General features: G+C 39.3%; 1 pseudogene; it reads left to right on the top strand.

Annotated features, from left to right (window-relative positions):
• Positions 1-12554: 12554 nt before the first annotated feature.
• LOC148773274 (6-pyruvoyl tetrahydrobiopterin synthase pseudogene) lies at positions 12555-12991 on the top strand (annotated as a pseudogene).
• The last annotated feature ends 648 nt before the right edge of the window (positions 12992-13639 follow it).

Below are 13639 nucleotides of genomic sequence, written 5' to 3'. Positions count from 1 at the left end.
TTTTTCTGGAATTGAGCTTCATGAGCTGCTTGTATCTTTTTGAGATTAATTCTTTGTCAGTTGCTTCGTTTGCTATTATTTTCTCCCTTTCTGAAGGCTGTGTTTTCACCCTGCTTATAGTTTCCTTCGTTTCTCAAAAGCTTTTCAGTTTAATTAGGTCCCATTTGTTTATTTTTTCTTTTATTTCCATTACTCTGTGAGGTGGATCATAGAGGATCCTGCTGTGATTTATGTCAAAGAGTGTTTTGCCTATGTTTTCCTCTAGGAGTTTTATAGATTCTGGTCTTACATTTATATCTTTAATCCATTTTGAGTTTATTTTTGTGTATGGTGTTAGAAAGTGTTCTAGTTTCATTCTTTTACAAGCGGTTTACCAGTTTTCCCAGCACCACTTGTTAAAGAGATTGTCTTTTCTCCATTGTATACTCTTCCCTCCTTTGTCAAAGATAAGGTGTCCATAGGTGCGTGGATTTATCTCTGGGCTTTCTATTTTGTTCCATTGATCTATATTTCTGTCTTTGTGTCTGTACCATACTGTCTTGATGACTGTAGCTTTGTAGTATAGTCTGAAGTCAGGCAGGTCGATTCTCTAGTTTAATGCTTCTTCCTCAAGATTGCTTTGGCTATTCGAGGTTTATTGTATTTCCATACAAATTGTGAAATTATTTGTTCTAGTTCTCTGAAAAATATCATTGGTAACTTGATAAGGATTGCACTGAACCTATAGATTGCTTTGGGTAGTATACTCATTTTCACTAGATTGATTCTTCCAATACATTAACATGGTATATTTCTCTATCTATTTGTGTCATCTTTGATTTCTTTCATCAGTGTTTTATGGTTTCTATGTATAGATCTTCTGTTTTTTAGGTAGATTTCTTCCTAAATATATTATTCTTTGTGTGGCAATGGTGAATGGAATTGTTTGCTTAATTTCTCTTTCTGTTTTCTCATTGTTAGTGTATAGGAATGCAAGGGATTTCTGTGTGTTAATTTTATATCCTGCAATTTTACTGTATTCATTGATTAGCTCTAGTAGTATTCTGTTGGATCCTTAGAGTTTTCTATATAGGGGATCATGTCATCTGCACACAGTGAGAGTTTTACTCCTTCTTTTCCTATTTGGATTCATTTTGTTTCTTTTTCTTCTCTGATTGAGGTGGTTAAGACTTCCAAAACTATGGTGAATAGTAGTGGTGAGTGTGGGCACCATTGTCTTGCTCCTCACTTTAGGGGAAATGCTTTCTATTTTTCACCATTGAGAAATACTCTTTCCTGTGGGTTTATCATATATGGCTTTTATTATGTTGAGGTATGTTCCTTCTATGTTTGCTTTCTGGGGGTTTTTATCATAAATGGATGTTGAATTATGTCAAAGGCTTTTTCTGCATCTGTTTAGAATATCATATGGTTTTTATCTCTCAGTTTGTTAATGTGGTGTATAACATTGATTGATTTGCAAATATTAAAGAATCCTTGCATCCCTGGGATAAAGTCCACTTGGTCTTGATATATGGTCTTTTTAATATTTTGTTGAATTCTTTTTGGTAGAATTTTGTTCAGTATTTCTGCACCTATGTTCATCAGTGATGTTGGCCTGTAGTTTCCTTTTTTGTGGCATCTTTGTCTGGTTTTGGTATTAGGGTGATGGTGGCCTCATACAATGAGTTTGACAGTTGACCTTGCTCTGCAATTTTCTGAAAAAGTTTGAGTAGGATATGTGTTAGCTCTTCTCTCAATTTTAGGTAGAATTCAGCTGTGAAGCTGTCTGGTCCTGGGCTTTTGTTTGTTGGTAGATTTCTGATTACAGTTTCAATGTCTATGCTTGTGCTGGGTCTGTTAAGATTTTCCATTTCTTCCTGGTTCAGCTTTGGAAAGTTATACTTTTCTAAGAATTTGTCCATTTCTTCCAAGTTGTCCATTTTATTTGCCTATAATTGATGACAGTAGTCTCTTATGAGCCTTTGTATTTCTGTGTTGTCTGTTGTGCTTTCTTCATTTTCATTTCTAATTTTGTTGATTTGATTCTTCTCAATTTTTTTCTTGATGAGTCTGGGTAATGGTTTGTCTATTTTATTTATCTTCTCAAAGAACCAACTTTTAGCTTTGTTGATTTTTGCTATGGCCTCCTTTGATTCTTTTTCATTTCTGCCCTAATTTTTAAGATTTCTTTTCTTCTACTAACCCTGGGGTTCTTCAATTCCTTTTTATTCGTTGCTTTATGTGTAGAGTTAGGTTATTTATTTGATTTTCTCTTGTTTCTTGAGGTAAGCTTGTATTGCTCTGGATCTTCCCCTTCAGTTCAGTTCAGCTCAGTCACTCAGTCATGTCCGACTCTTAGCGACCCCATGAACCACAGCATGCCAGGCCTCCCTGTCCATCACCAACTCCCGGAGTTCACTCAAACTCATGTCCATCGAGTCGGTGATGCCATCGAGCCACCTCATTCTCTGTCGTCCCCGTCTCCTCCTACCCCCAATCGCTCCCAGCATCAGAGTCTTTTCCAGTGAGTCAACTCGTCGCATGACGTGGCCAAAGTATTGGAGCTTCAGTTTTAGCATCAGTCCTTCCAATGAACACCCAGGATTGATCTCCATTAGAATGGACTGGTTGGATCTCCTTGCAGTCCAAGGGACTCTCAAGAGTCTTCTCCAGCACCACAGTTCAAAAGCATCAATTCTTCGGCGATCAGCTTTTTTCACAGTCCAACTCTCACATCCATACATGACCACGGGAAAAACCATAGCCTTGACTAGACGGACCTTGGTTGGCAAAGTAATGTCTCTGCTTTTTAATATGCTATCTAAGCTGGTCATAACTTTCCTTCCAAGGAGTAAGCGTCTTTTAATTTCATGGCTGCAATCAGCATCTGCAGTGATTTTGGAGCCCCCAAAATAAAGTTTGACATTGTTTCCACTGTTTCCCCATCTATTTCCCAAGAAGTGATGGGACCAGATGCCATGATCTTCGTTTTCTGAATGTTGAGCTTCAAGCCAACCTTTTCACTCTCCTCTTTCACTTTCATCAAGAGGCCTTTGAGTTCCTCTTCACTTTCTGCCATAAGGGTCGTGTCATCTGCATATCTGAGGTTATTGATATTTCTCCCGGCAATCTTGATTCCAGCTTGTGCTTCTTCCAGCCCAGCGTTCCTCATGATGTACTCTGCATAGAAGTTAAATAAGCAGGGTGACAATATACACCCTTGACGTACTCCTTTTCCTATTTGGAACCAGTCTGTTGTTCCATGTCCAGTTCTAACTGTTGCTTCCTGACCTGCATACAGGTTTCTCAAGAGGCAGGTCAGGTGGTCTGGTATTCCCATCTCTTTCAGAATTCCCCACAGTTTGTTGTGATCCACACAGTCAAAGGCTTATCTTCCCCTTAGTATCACTTTTACTGAATCCCGTAGGTTTTGGGTTGATGTGTTTTCATTTTCATTCGTTTCTATGCAAATTTTGATATCTTTTTTTATTTCTTCTATGATTTGTTGGTTATTTTGAAGCATGTTGTTTTGCCTCCATATGTTTTTATTTTTAATAGTTTTTTTTTTTTTCCTGTAGTTGACATCTAATCTTACCACATTGTGATCAGAAAAGATGCTTGGAATGATTTCTTATTTGTTGAATTTACCAAGGCTAGACTTATGGGCCAGGATGTGATCTATCCTGGAGAAAGTTCTGTGTGCGCTTGAGAAAAAGGTGAAATTCATTGTTTTGGGGTGAAATATCCTATAGATATCCATTAGGTCTAACTGGTCCATTGTATCAATTAAAGTTTGTCATTTCGTTTTTTTATTTTCTGTTTAGTTGATCAATCCATATGTTTGAGTGGCATATTAAAGTCTTCCACTATTATTGTGCTATTTTTAATCTCCCCTTTCAAACTTGTTAACATTTGCCTTACATATTGTGGTGCTCCTATGTTGGGTGCATATATATTGGTAATTGTTATATCTTCTTCTTGGATTGATCCTTTGATCATTATGTAGTGTCCTTCTTTGTGTCTTTTCACAGCTTTTATTTTAAAGTCTATTTTATCTGATATGACTATTGCTACTCCTCCTTTCTTTTGGTCTCCATTTGCATGAAATATCTTTTTCCAGCCCTTCACTTTCAGTCTGTATGTGTCCCTTGTTTTGAGGTGGGTCTCTTTTAGACAGCATATATGGGGGTCTTGTTTTTGTATCCATTCAGCCAGCCTTTGTCTTTTGGTTGGGGCATTGAATCTATTTACATTTAAGGTAATTATTGATAAGTATGATTCTGTTGCCATTTTCTTTATTGTTTTGGGTTCGAATTTATACACCCTTTCTGTGTTTCCTGTCTTGAGAAGATCCTTTAGCATTTGTTGAAGAGCTGGTTTGGTGATGCTGAATTCTCTCAGCTTTTGCTTGTCTGTAAAGCTTCTGATTTCTCCTTCATATCTGAATGAGATCCTTGCTGGGTACAGTAAATTGGGTTGTAGGTTTTTCTCTTTCATCACTTTAAGTATGTCCTGCCATTCCCTTCTGGCCTGAAGAGTTTCTATTGAAAGATTAGCTGTTATCCTTATGGGAATCCCCTTATGTGTTATTTGTTGTTTTTCCCTTGTTGCTTTTAATATTTGTTCTTTGTGTTTGATCTTTGTTAATTTTATTAATATGTGTCTTGGGGTGTTTTGCCTTGGGTTTATCCTGTTTTGGACTCTCTGTGTTTCTTGGACTTGGGTGACTATTTCCTTCCCCATTTTAGGGAAGTTTTCACCTATTATCTCCTCGAGTATTCTCTCATGGCTTTTCTTTTTGTCTTCTTCTTCTGGGTTTCCTGTCATTTGGAATGTTGGGGTGTTTAACATTGTCCCGGAGGTTCCTGAGGTTGTCTTCATTTCTTTTAACTACTTTTTCTTTTTTCCTCTCTGCTTCATTTATTTCCACCATTTTATCTTCCACCTCACATATCCTCTCTTCTACCTGAGTTATTCTACTGTTGGTTCCCTCCAGTGTGTTTTTGATCTCAGTTATTACATTATTCATTATTGACTGACTCTTTTATTTCTTGTAGGTCATTGTTAAACATTCCTTGCACCTTCTCAGTCATTGTCTCCAGATTATTTATCTATAATTCCATTTTGTTTTGAAGATTTTGGTTTATCTTTACTATCATTATTCTGAATTATTTTTCAGGTAGACTCTCTATCTCCTCCTCTTTGGTTTGGTGTGCATTTATCATGTTCTTTTACCTGATGAATATTTCTCTGCCTTTTCATCTTCTTTAGATTGCTGTGTTTGGGGTGTCCTTTCTGTATGCGGGAAGTTTGTGGTTCCTCTTTATTGTGGATGTTCCTCCCTGTGGGTGGAGTTGGACGAGTGGTTTGTCAATGTTTCCTGGTTAGGGAATCTTGTGTCAGTGTTCTGGTGGGCGGAGCTGGATCTCTTCTCTCTGGAGTGCAATGAAGTGTCCAGTATGAGTTTTGAGATGTCTGTGGGTTTGGTGTGACTTTAGGCCACCTGTATTTTAATGCTCAGGGTTATGTTCCTGTGTTGTTTGAAAATTAGGTTGGTATGTCTTGCTCTGAAACTTGTTGGCTCTTGGGTGGAGCTTGGTTTCAGTGTAGGTATGGAGGCTTTTGGATGAGCTCTTGTCAGTTAATGTCCCCTGGAGTCAGGAGTTTTCTGGTGTTATCAAGTTTTGGATTTAGGCCTCCTGCCTCTGGCTTTCATTCTTATTCTTACAGTGGCCTCAAGACTTCTCCATCCATACAGCACTAATGATAAAACATCTAGGTTAATGGTGAAAAGATTCTCCACAGTGAGGGACACCCAGTGAGGTTCGCAGAGTGACAAGGAGAAGAGAAGAGGGAGGAGGAAGATAGAAGTGACCAGGAGGAGAAGAGGGGGAATCAAAAGCGGAGAGAGCAGGCTAGCCAGTAGTCAATTCCCTATGTTCTCTCCACAGTCTGGAACCCTCAGAGAGGTTCATGGAGTTACATAGAGAAGAGAAGAGGGAGGAAGGAGATAGAGGTGACCAGGAGGAGAAGACAGGGAGTCCAAAGGAGAGAGACAGATCTAGCCAGTAATCAGTTCCCTAAGTGTTCTCCACAGCCTGGAACGTCCAATGAGATTCACAGTGTTGGGTGGAGAAGAGAAGGGGGACGGAGGAGATAGTAGTGACCTGGGGGAAAAAAAGGAGAATCAAAAGGGGGAGAGAGCAATCAAGCCAGTAATCTCACTCTTAAGTAAAAATGGGTACTGAAGATTGAATTCTTAAAGGTACAAAATTGATAACAAATACCAAGAAGCAAACATCAAATATCTAGAGTTGAAGTTAGACTCTCAAAAATACAATATTAAAAAAAAACAAAACAAAATCACAAAATTTATAATATATATATATATATATATATATATATATATGAAATTTGCTTTAAAAATAGGGTCTTTTTTGCAAGGTAATAGGTTATAAAAATGAAAATTCAAGGAGTAATAAAGAACTTAAAAATTAAAAAAATATTAATTAAAAAATGATAATAGTAAAATATATCTAGGAATTTCTCTGGAGCTGTTGAGGGCAGTGTGGGGTCAGTTCAGTTTCAGATAGTTCCTTGTTCCAGCTTATACTTCTTCTCAAGGTCTAAAGGCCCCTTCCAATGTAGTCAGTGCTAACTACAGTGTTTTACTCTGTTGCAACTGTCACTTCCAAAGTGGTTTCCTCTTCTTTGTTTATTTTGGGTTCCTCTGTTTGCAAGTCTCTTCAGTCTCTAATTTCCTCCCTGACACAAAGGGGCAAAGGTGGTCACTTATTTAGGCTCACTTGTTCAGTTGTGCTGTGGAGAGGGAAGAATGCTGCAAACAAATATCACTGGCATTTTTAGGGATTGCTTGCTGTGTCTGCACCACACTGGGTTTGCCCCAGCTCACAGTGCGTATGCTTTCCCGGTCTACACTGCTCAGGCTCCAGGTTGCTCTGCAGGGGAACTCTCTAAAGCAGGTCCTAGGTTGTGTGCACATTGCAGGTCTAAGTCTGTCAGGTTCAGATTCTGGGGTACTCCACAAAGGCACAGACTCGGTTGGGCCAGTGTTTTGTGCCCTTCCCACATCTGAGCAGCTCAAATGCCCAGGTAATTGGCGAGCACACTCTCCCAGGTGGGTGGTGCATCTTATCACCTCCCAGTCCCAGCCCATCAGTTTCCTGGGTGCGACACGAGAGTACTTCTCAGGTGTGTTGTGTGTCTCCTCTGGGGAGCTGATCTCTGACTGCAACCCTCCTGGTGTATGTCAACCATCCAGGATCTCAGGAAGACAGGTTAGCAATTGGGAACATGCTCCCAGTTTGGTGGAGGATGCCATCTCTGGAGGCGAGATTGCCCCTTGCCTTCCTGCTCTGGCTGGTACCTGCCTGACTCTCAGCCTCTGGGGGGTGGAGGGGCTAGTGTGCAGCTGGCTAGCTCTCCTCTGGTATTTGCTCAGTCCTTTGTTCTGTGAGTTGGCTAGGCTGTGCCTTAGAGCTTTCTGTGGGAAAGCTCTCTCTCTCTCTCTCTCTTTTTTTCTCTCTGGTTATCCCACAATTTGGGTTGCTATCTCACATTAGCTCCCTCAGATTGTCCTCAGGGCATTCAGGCCTGGTCCGTACCCTAAGCATGCAGCCCATGCTGCCCTGTTCAGCACCCGCTCGCAGCTGGCAGACGCTAGCGTCAAGGACTACTTCTCCACTGGGAGTTGCAGTTAGGCACATAATTTGTGGGGGGTTGTTTTTTTTTTTTTTCCCCTCCCAGTTATGATGCCCTCTGAGATTCCAAAACTCCTCACAGACCTGCCAGTGAGGGGGTTTCCAGGTGTTTCTAAACTTTTCCTCCTTCACGATTCCCTCCCTGGAACGGATATCTGTCCCTAACTCTTTTGTCTCTCTTTTTATCTTTTATATTTTGTCTTACTTCCTTTCAAAGAGAATGGGCTGCCTTTCTGGGTGCCTGGTGTCCTCCGCCAGCATACAGTTGTTCTGTGGAATTTGCTCAGTGTTCAAATGATCTTCCAATGAATTTTCAGGGGAGAAAGTAGTCTCCCCATCCTATTGCTCCGCCATCTTAGGACCACCTCCCTGTATCTGCTTTTTAATATGCTGTCTAGGTTTAATATATAGTCTCAGGCACAGAGAAGAGCATAAAACATAGCTTCCAGGTTTAGATAATTCCAGGAAAGCCCCTTATAAAAGCAAATATACATTACCAGGACCAAGGTCAAGAAACAGAACACTGCCAGCTTTCTAGCATACAACGACCAGTGTTCCTCCCAATCACAACCCACACCCTCCCCTATGGATACAGTCATTATCTTTACTTTATGATAATCATTTCTAAAATGCTTTTTTAAAAACATGACTTTACAACTTTTGTATGCATTCCTAAGCAATACAGTTTATTTGAAGTTGTATCAGTGGAATCATACTGCATGCTCCCTTTTATGAACTGCTTCTTTCATTCTATATCATATTTATTTGAAAGACTCATCCATCGTGTGCCTAGTAGCCTTAGACCTTTTGTCTCCATCATTGATTAGCATTCCAATGCATGATTTTACCAAAGTAATTGTGATATGATTGTACCAGTCTACACTGGATGAACACTGGGGCTGTTTTTAGCTTTTAATCATGAACAATGGTGCGATGAACAATCTTGGGCATTTTTCATGGGACTCATGTTTAAAAGTCTCTTGGGTATACATGCAAGAACAGAATCACTGGCCCATAGAGTATACATATCTTCAGCTTTTCTACATGGTGCCAAATTGTTCTCTGTAGTGGTTGTACCAACTTATAGTCCCAGCAGCAACATAGAGAGTCCCTCTGCCTGCACATCTTCATCTACACCAAGTATTGCCAGAATTTAATTTACTTGTTTTCCTCTACTATTTTTTCCACATTCTCACATTTATGAACATTTTGAACATTCTCTCCTATGAAAAGCCTGTTCATGTTCAACTCTTTCACCATTTTTCTATTCTATTTCCCATCTTGTTTTTATTGATACAGTGAGTTATTTATGTGTTTTAAATACCAATCCATTGGTGGTTATTTGTGTGGCTAAAATAATCTTTTGCTTTGTTGTTTGTATTTTCTCTTCTGTGTTGTGCTTTGTGAATAGATTTTAATTAAGACATGCTTAATTATATAACATAGTTAGTGATAGAATAGTCAAAATTTATCATTCTTTTCCTTATGGCTAGTGCTTTTCTGTTCTAAGAAGTCTGTCCCTGTCCTGGGGTCATGAAACTATTCTCTATATTGTCTTCAGAAATATTTATGGTTTTGCCTCTCACAGTTCATAATCCACCTACAAGTGATGTTTGTGTATAGTGTTGAGTAGGGTTTGTTTCTTTTTTAAATGTGTATATCTGATTGTCTCAGTGAACCACTTATTGAAAAGTCTGCCCTTTTCCGACTGATTTGCAGTGCCCCATGTGTGAACTCCCAGATATTCAAGCAGATTTTAGAAAAGGCAGAGGAACCAGAGATCACATTGCCAACATCCGCTGGATCATGGAGAAAGCAAGAGAGTTCCAGAAAAACATCTATTTCTGCTTCATTGACTATGCCAAAGCCTTTGACTGTGTCAATCACAATAAACTGTGGAACATTCTGAAAGAGATGGGAATACCAGACCACCTGACCTGCCTCTTGAGAAACCTGTATGCAGGTCAGGAAGCAACAGTCAGAACTGTACATGGAACAACAGACTGGTTCCAAATAGGAAAAGTAGTACGTCAAGGCTGTATATTGTCACCCTGCTTATTTAACTTCTATGCAGAGTACATCATGAGGAACGCTGGGCTGGAAGAAGCACAAGCTGGAATCAAGATTGCTGGGACAAATATCAATAACCTCAGCTATGCAGATGACACGACCCTTATGGCAGAAAGTGAAGAGGAACTCAAAAGCCTCTTGATGAAAGTGAAAGAGGAGAGTGAAAAGGTTGGCTTGAAGCTCAACATTCAGAAAACAAAGATCATGGCATCTGGTCCCATCACTTCATGGGAAATAGATGGAAAAACAGAGGAAACAGTGTCAGATTTTTTGGGGGGAGGCTCCAAAATCACTGCAGATGCTGATTGCAGCCATGAAATTAAAAGACGATTGCTCCTTGGAAGGAAAGTTATGACCAACCTTGATAGTGTATTCAAAAGCACAGACATTACTTTGCCAACAAAGGTCCATCTAGTCAAGGCAATGGTTTTTCCCGTGGTCATGTATGGATGTGAGAGTTGGACTGTGAAGAAAGCTGATCGCCGAAGAATTGATTCTTTTGAACTTCAAGGAGATCAATCCTGGGTGTTCATTGGAAGGACTGATGCTAAAGCTGAAATTGCAATACTTTGGCCACCTCATGCGACGAGTTGACTCACTGGAAAAGACTCTGATGCTAGGAAAGGTTGGCGGCGGGAGGAGAAGGGGACGACAGAGAATGAGATGGCTGGATGGCATCACCGACTCTGTGGACATGAGTTTGAGTGAACTCCGGGAGTTGGTGATGGACAGGGAGGCCTGGCGTGCTGTGATACATGGGGTCACGGAGAGTCAGACACGACTGAGCGACTGAACTGAACTGAACTGATGTGTCATACATCAAACATCTACCTATGTATGGGCTAGTTTGTGTACCCTCTATTAAGTACCATGACTCTATTAATATGTCTACTTAAAATACCACAAATTTATCCCTACAATTCTACAGCCAATTCTGATATTTAGATAAGGCCACTCAACTCTACCTTGTTCTTTAAGAATGTCTAACTTTCACACATTGGAGAAGGAAGTGGCAACCCACTCCAGTGTTCTTGCCTGGAGAATCCCAGGGACGGCGGAGCCTGGTCAGCTGCCGTCTAAGGGGTCGCACAGAGTCAGACACAACTGAAGTGACTTAGCAGCAACAGCAGGTTATTTTTTGCCTGTCTTGAATCCTTTTCAAATATCAATTCACTAGAAAAAATTCAACCAAAATCCCATTTAGGGTTCTAATTTTGACTGCATTGCACTTTTAGATTTGATTTCTTGTCTATAATATAGAATGTTATTGAATGGATATTGTGTGCCTTTCATTTTAATAAAAATTCATTAATATGTCCCAATAATATTTCATTTTTCCCATGAGAGCATTTTATTCTAGACACTTCATATTACACAAATAATGCCTTTGAAATTTTCGTTTTGTAAATGTATTGCTGATAAATAGAATAAAATTGACTTCTGTATGTTAATTTTTATCCAATAAACAGCCACCTAAACTCTTTCATTGATTCTACCAATTTGTCTGTAAATACCTATAGAGTTTAGTGTACAGAATTATATCATCTGCAAATAGTGCCAGTTTCACATCTTCTTTCCAAACACTTTGTTCCTTCTTTTTCCACCTACTATACTTTCTGGGTGATAGTGTACATTCGTACTTGATGAAACTCTCAGATGAAAGCTTTCAGTAATTCCAAGAATGATATTTTCTGTAGGTGTTGTGTTCTGTAGCAACATGAATCCAATAGTTGAAAACTTCCCTAAAATGGGGAAGGAAATAGTCACCCAAGTCCAAGAAACACAGAGAGTCCAAAACAGGATAAACCCAAGGCAAAACACCCCAAGACACATATTAATCAAATTAACAAAGATCAAACACAAAGAACAAATATTAAAAGCAACAAGGGAAAAACAACAAATAACACATAAGGGGATTCCCATAAGGATAACAGCTAATCTTTCAATAGAAACTCTTCAGGCCAGAAGGGAATGGCAGGACATACTTAAAGTGATGAAAGAGGAAAACCTACAACCCAATTTACTGTACCCAGCAAGGATCTCATTCAGATATGAAGGAGAAATCAAAAGCTTTACAGACAAGCAAAAGCTGAGAGAATTCAGCACCACCAAACCAGCTCTTCAACAAATGCTAAAGGATCTTCTCAAGACAGGAAACACAGAAAGGGTGTATAAACTCGAACCCAAAACAACAAAATAAATGGCAATGCGATCATACTTATCAATAATTACCTTAAACGTAAGTGGGTTGAATGCCCCAGCCAAAAGACAAAGGCTGGCTGAATGGATACAAAAACAAGACCCCCATATATGCTGTCTAAAAGAGACCCACCTCAAAACAAGGGACACATACAGACTGAAAGTGAAGGGCTGGAAAAAGATATTTCATGCAAATGGAGACCAAAAGAAAGGAGGAGTAGCAATAGTCATATCAGATAAAATAGACTTTAAAATAAAGGCTGTGAAAGGAAACAAAGAAGGACACTACATAATGATCAAAGGATCAATCCAAGAAGAAGATATAACAATTACCAATATATATGCACACAACATAGGAACACCGCAATATGTAAGTCAAATGTTAATAAGTATGAAAGGGGAGATTAACAGTAACACAATAATAGTGGGAGACTTTAATATGCCACTCAAACGTATGGATAGATCAACTAAACAGAAATTTAACAAGGAAGCACAAACTTTAAATGATATAGTGGGGCCCACCCCAGGCTGGCGGTAGGCTGAGGGGTTAAGACGCTGGCCAGGCCCTGGGCTTATGGATCCATGAATTGAGCAGGATTGGGCCCTCTCCAGCAGGCGTGAGTGTCCCGTCTCATCTCCTTCAGTGCGACCCACTGCCTCCACAGCAAATTTCTTAGTAATGAAGAAAACTTGAAATTATTTGGGAAGTGCAACAACCTAAATGGCCATGGGCACAATTATAAAGTTGTGGTGACAGTACATGGAGACATTGATCCTCTTACAGGAATGGTCATGAGTTTGACTGACCTCAAAGAGTATGCAGAGGAGGCAATTATGAAGCCCCTTGATCATAAGAATCTGGATCTAGATGTGCCATATTTTACAGACATTGTAAGCACAACAGAAAATGTTGCCGTATATATCTGGAAAACCTCCATAAATTTCTTCCTGTGGGAGTTCTTTATAAAGTAAAAGTATATGAAACTGACAATAATATTGTAGTCTATAAAGGAAAATAACTCTTAGATATTAATTTCCATCCATATTTGAATAAGATCTTTATCCCCTTGAACAATTAAGAAGTCATCTCCTAATTGTTGCACTTCCGCATTGTGTTCTGGAATCATTATGAGTGAGTCCTGTTCTAGACTCAAATCTATTTTAAAACCAAATTTGTAATGGATTCTGAATATAATTTAGAGTCAACTATAGATTAAAATCACTTCAGCAAAATGTTCTGGTGTAGAATCATTTGGAAGCAAAAGAAATCTGTTTTATTTTTCCATTATCTCATTTTTAGTGTTCATTTTTTTCCTTGTATAATATAAATGGCAAAAATGTTTATAAGACTGGCAGTAGGTGAATCTTATAGAAAATACCAGTGACCACAAAGTCTGGAAACAGAGACTACATAATATTTTTAGTAGATTGAGCTCCCTTGATTACTTCTTCTAGGATATGCTAAACGTGTTCCACTGGAAAAGGGAATGGCAAACCATTTCAGCATTCTTGCCTTGAGAACCCCATGAATAGTATGAAAAGGCAAAATATATGACAGAGAAAGATGAAATCCCCAGGTCGGTAGGTGCCCAATATGCTGCTGGAGAAGAGCAGAGAAATAACTCCAGAAGGAATGAAGAGGCTGAGCTAAAGTGAAAACAACACCC

The sequence above is a fragment of the Moschus berezovskii genome, chromosome X (genome assembly GCF_049115385.1).
Source record: "Moschus berezovskii isolate FMDL1 chromosome X, NW_MosBer_1.0, whole genome shotgun sequence".
Taxonomy (NCBI): Eukaryota; Metazoa; Chordata; class Mammalia; order Artiodactyla; family Moschidae; genus Moschus; species Moschus berezovskii.
The sequence above is the reverse complement of the archived record's forward strand: the minus strand, read 5'-3'. Positions and strand labels throughout refer to the sequence as shown.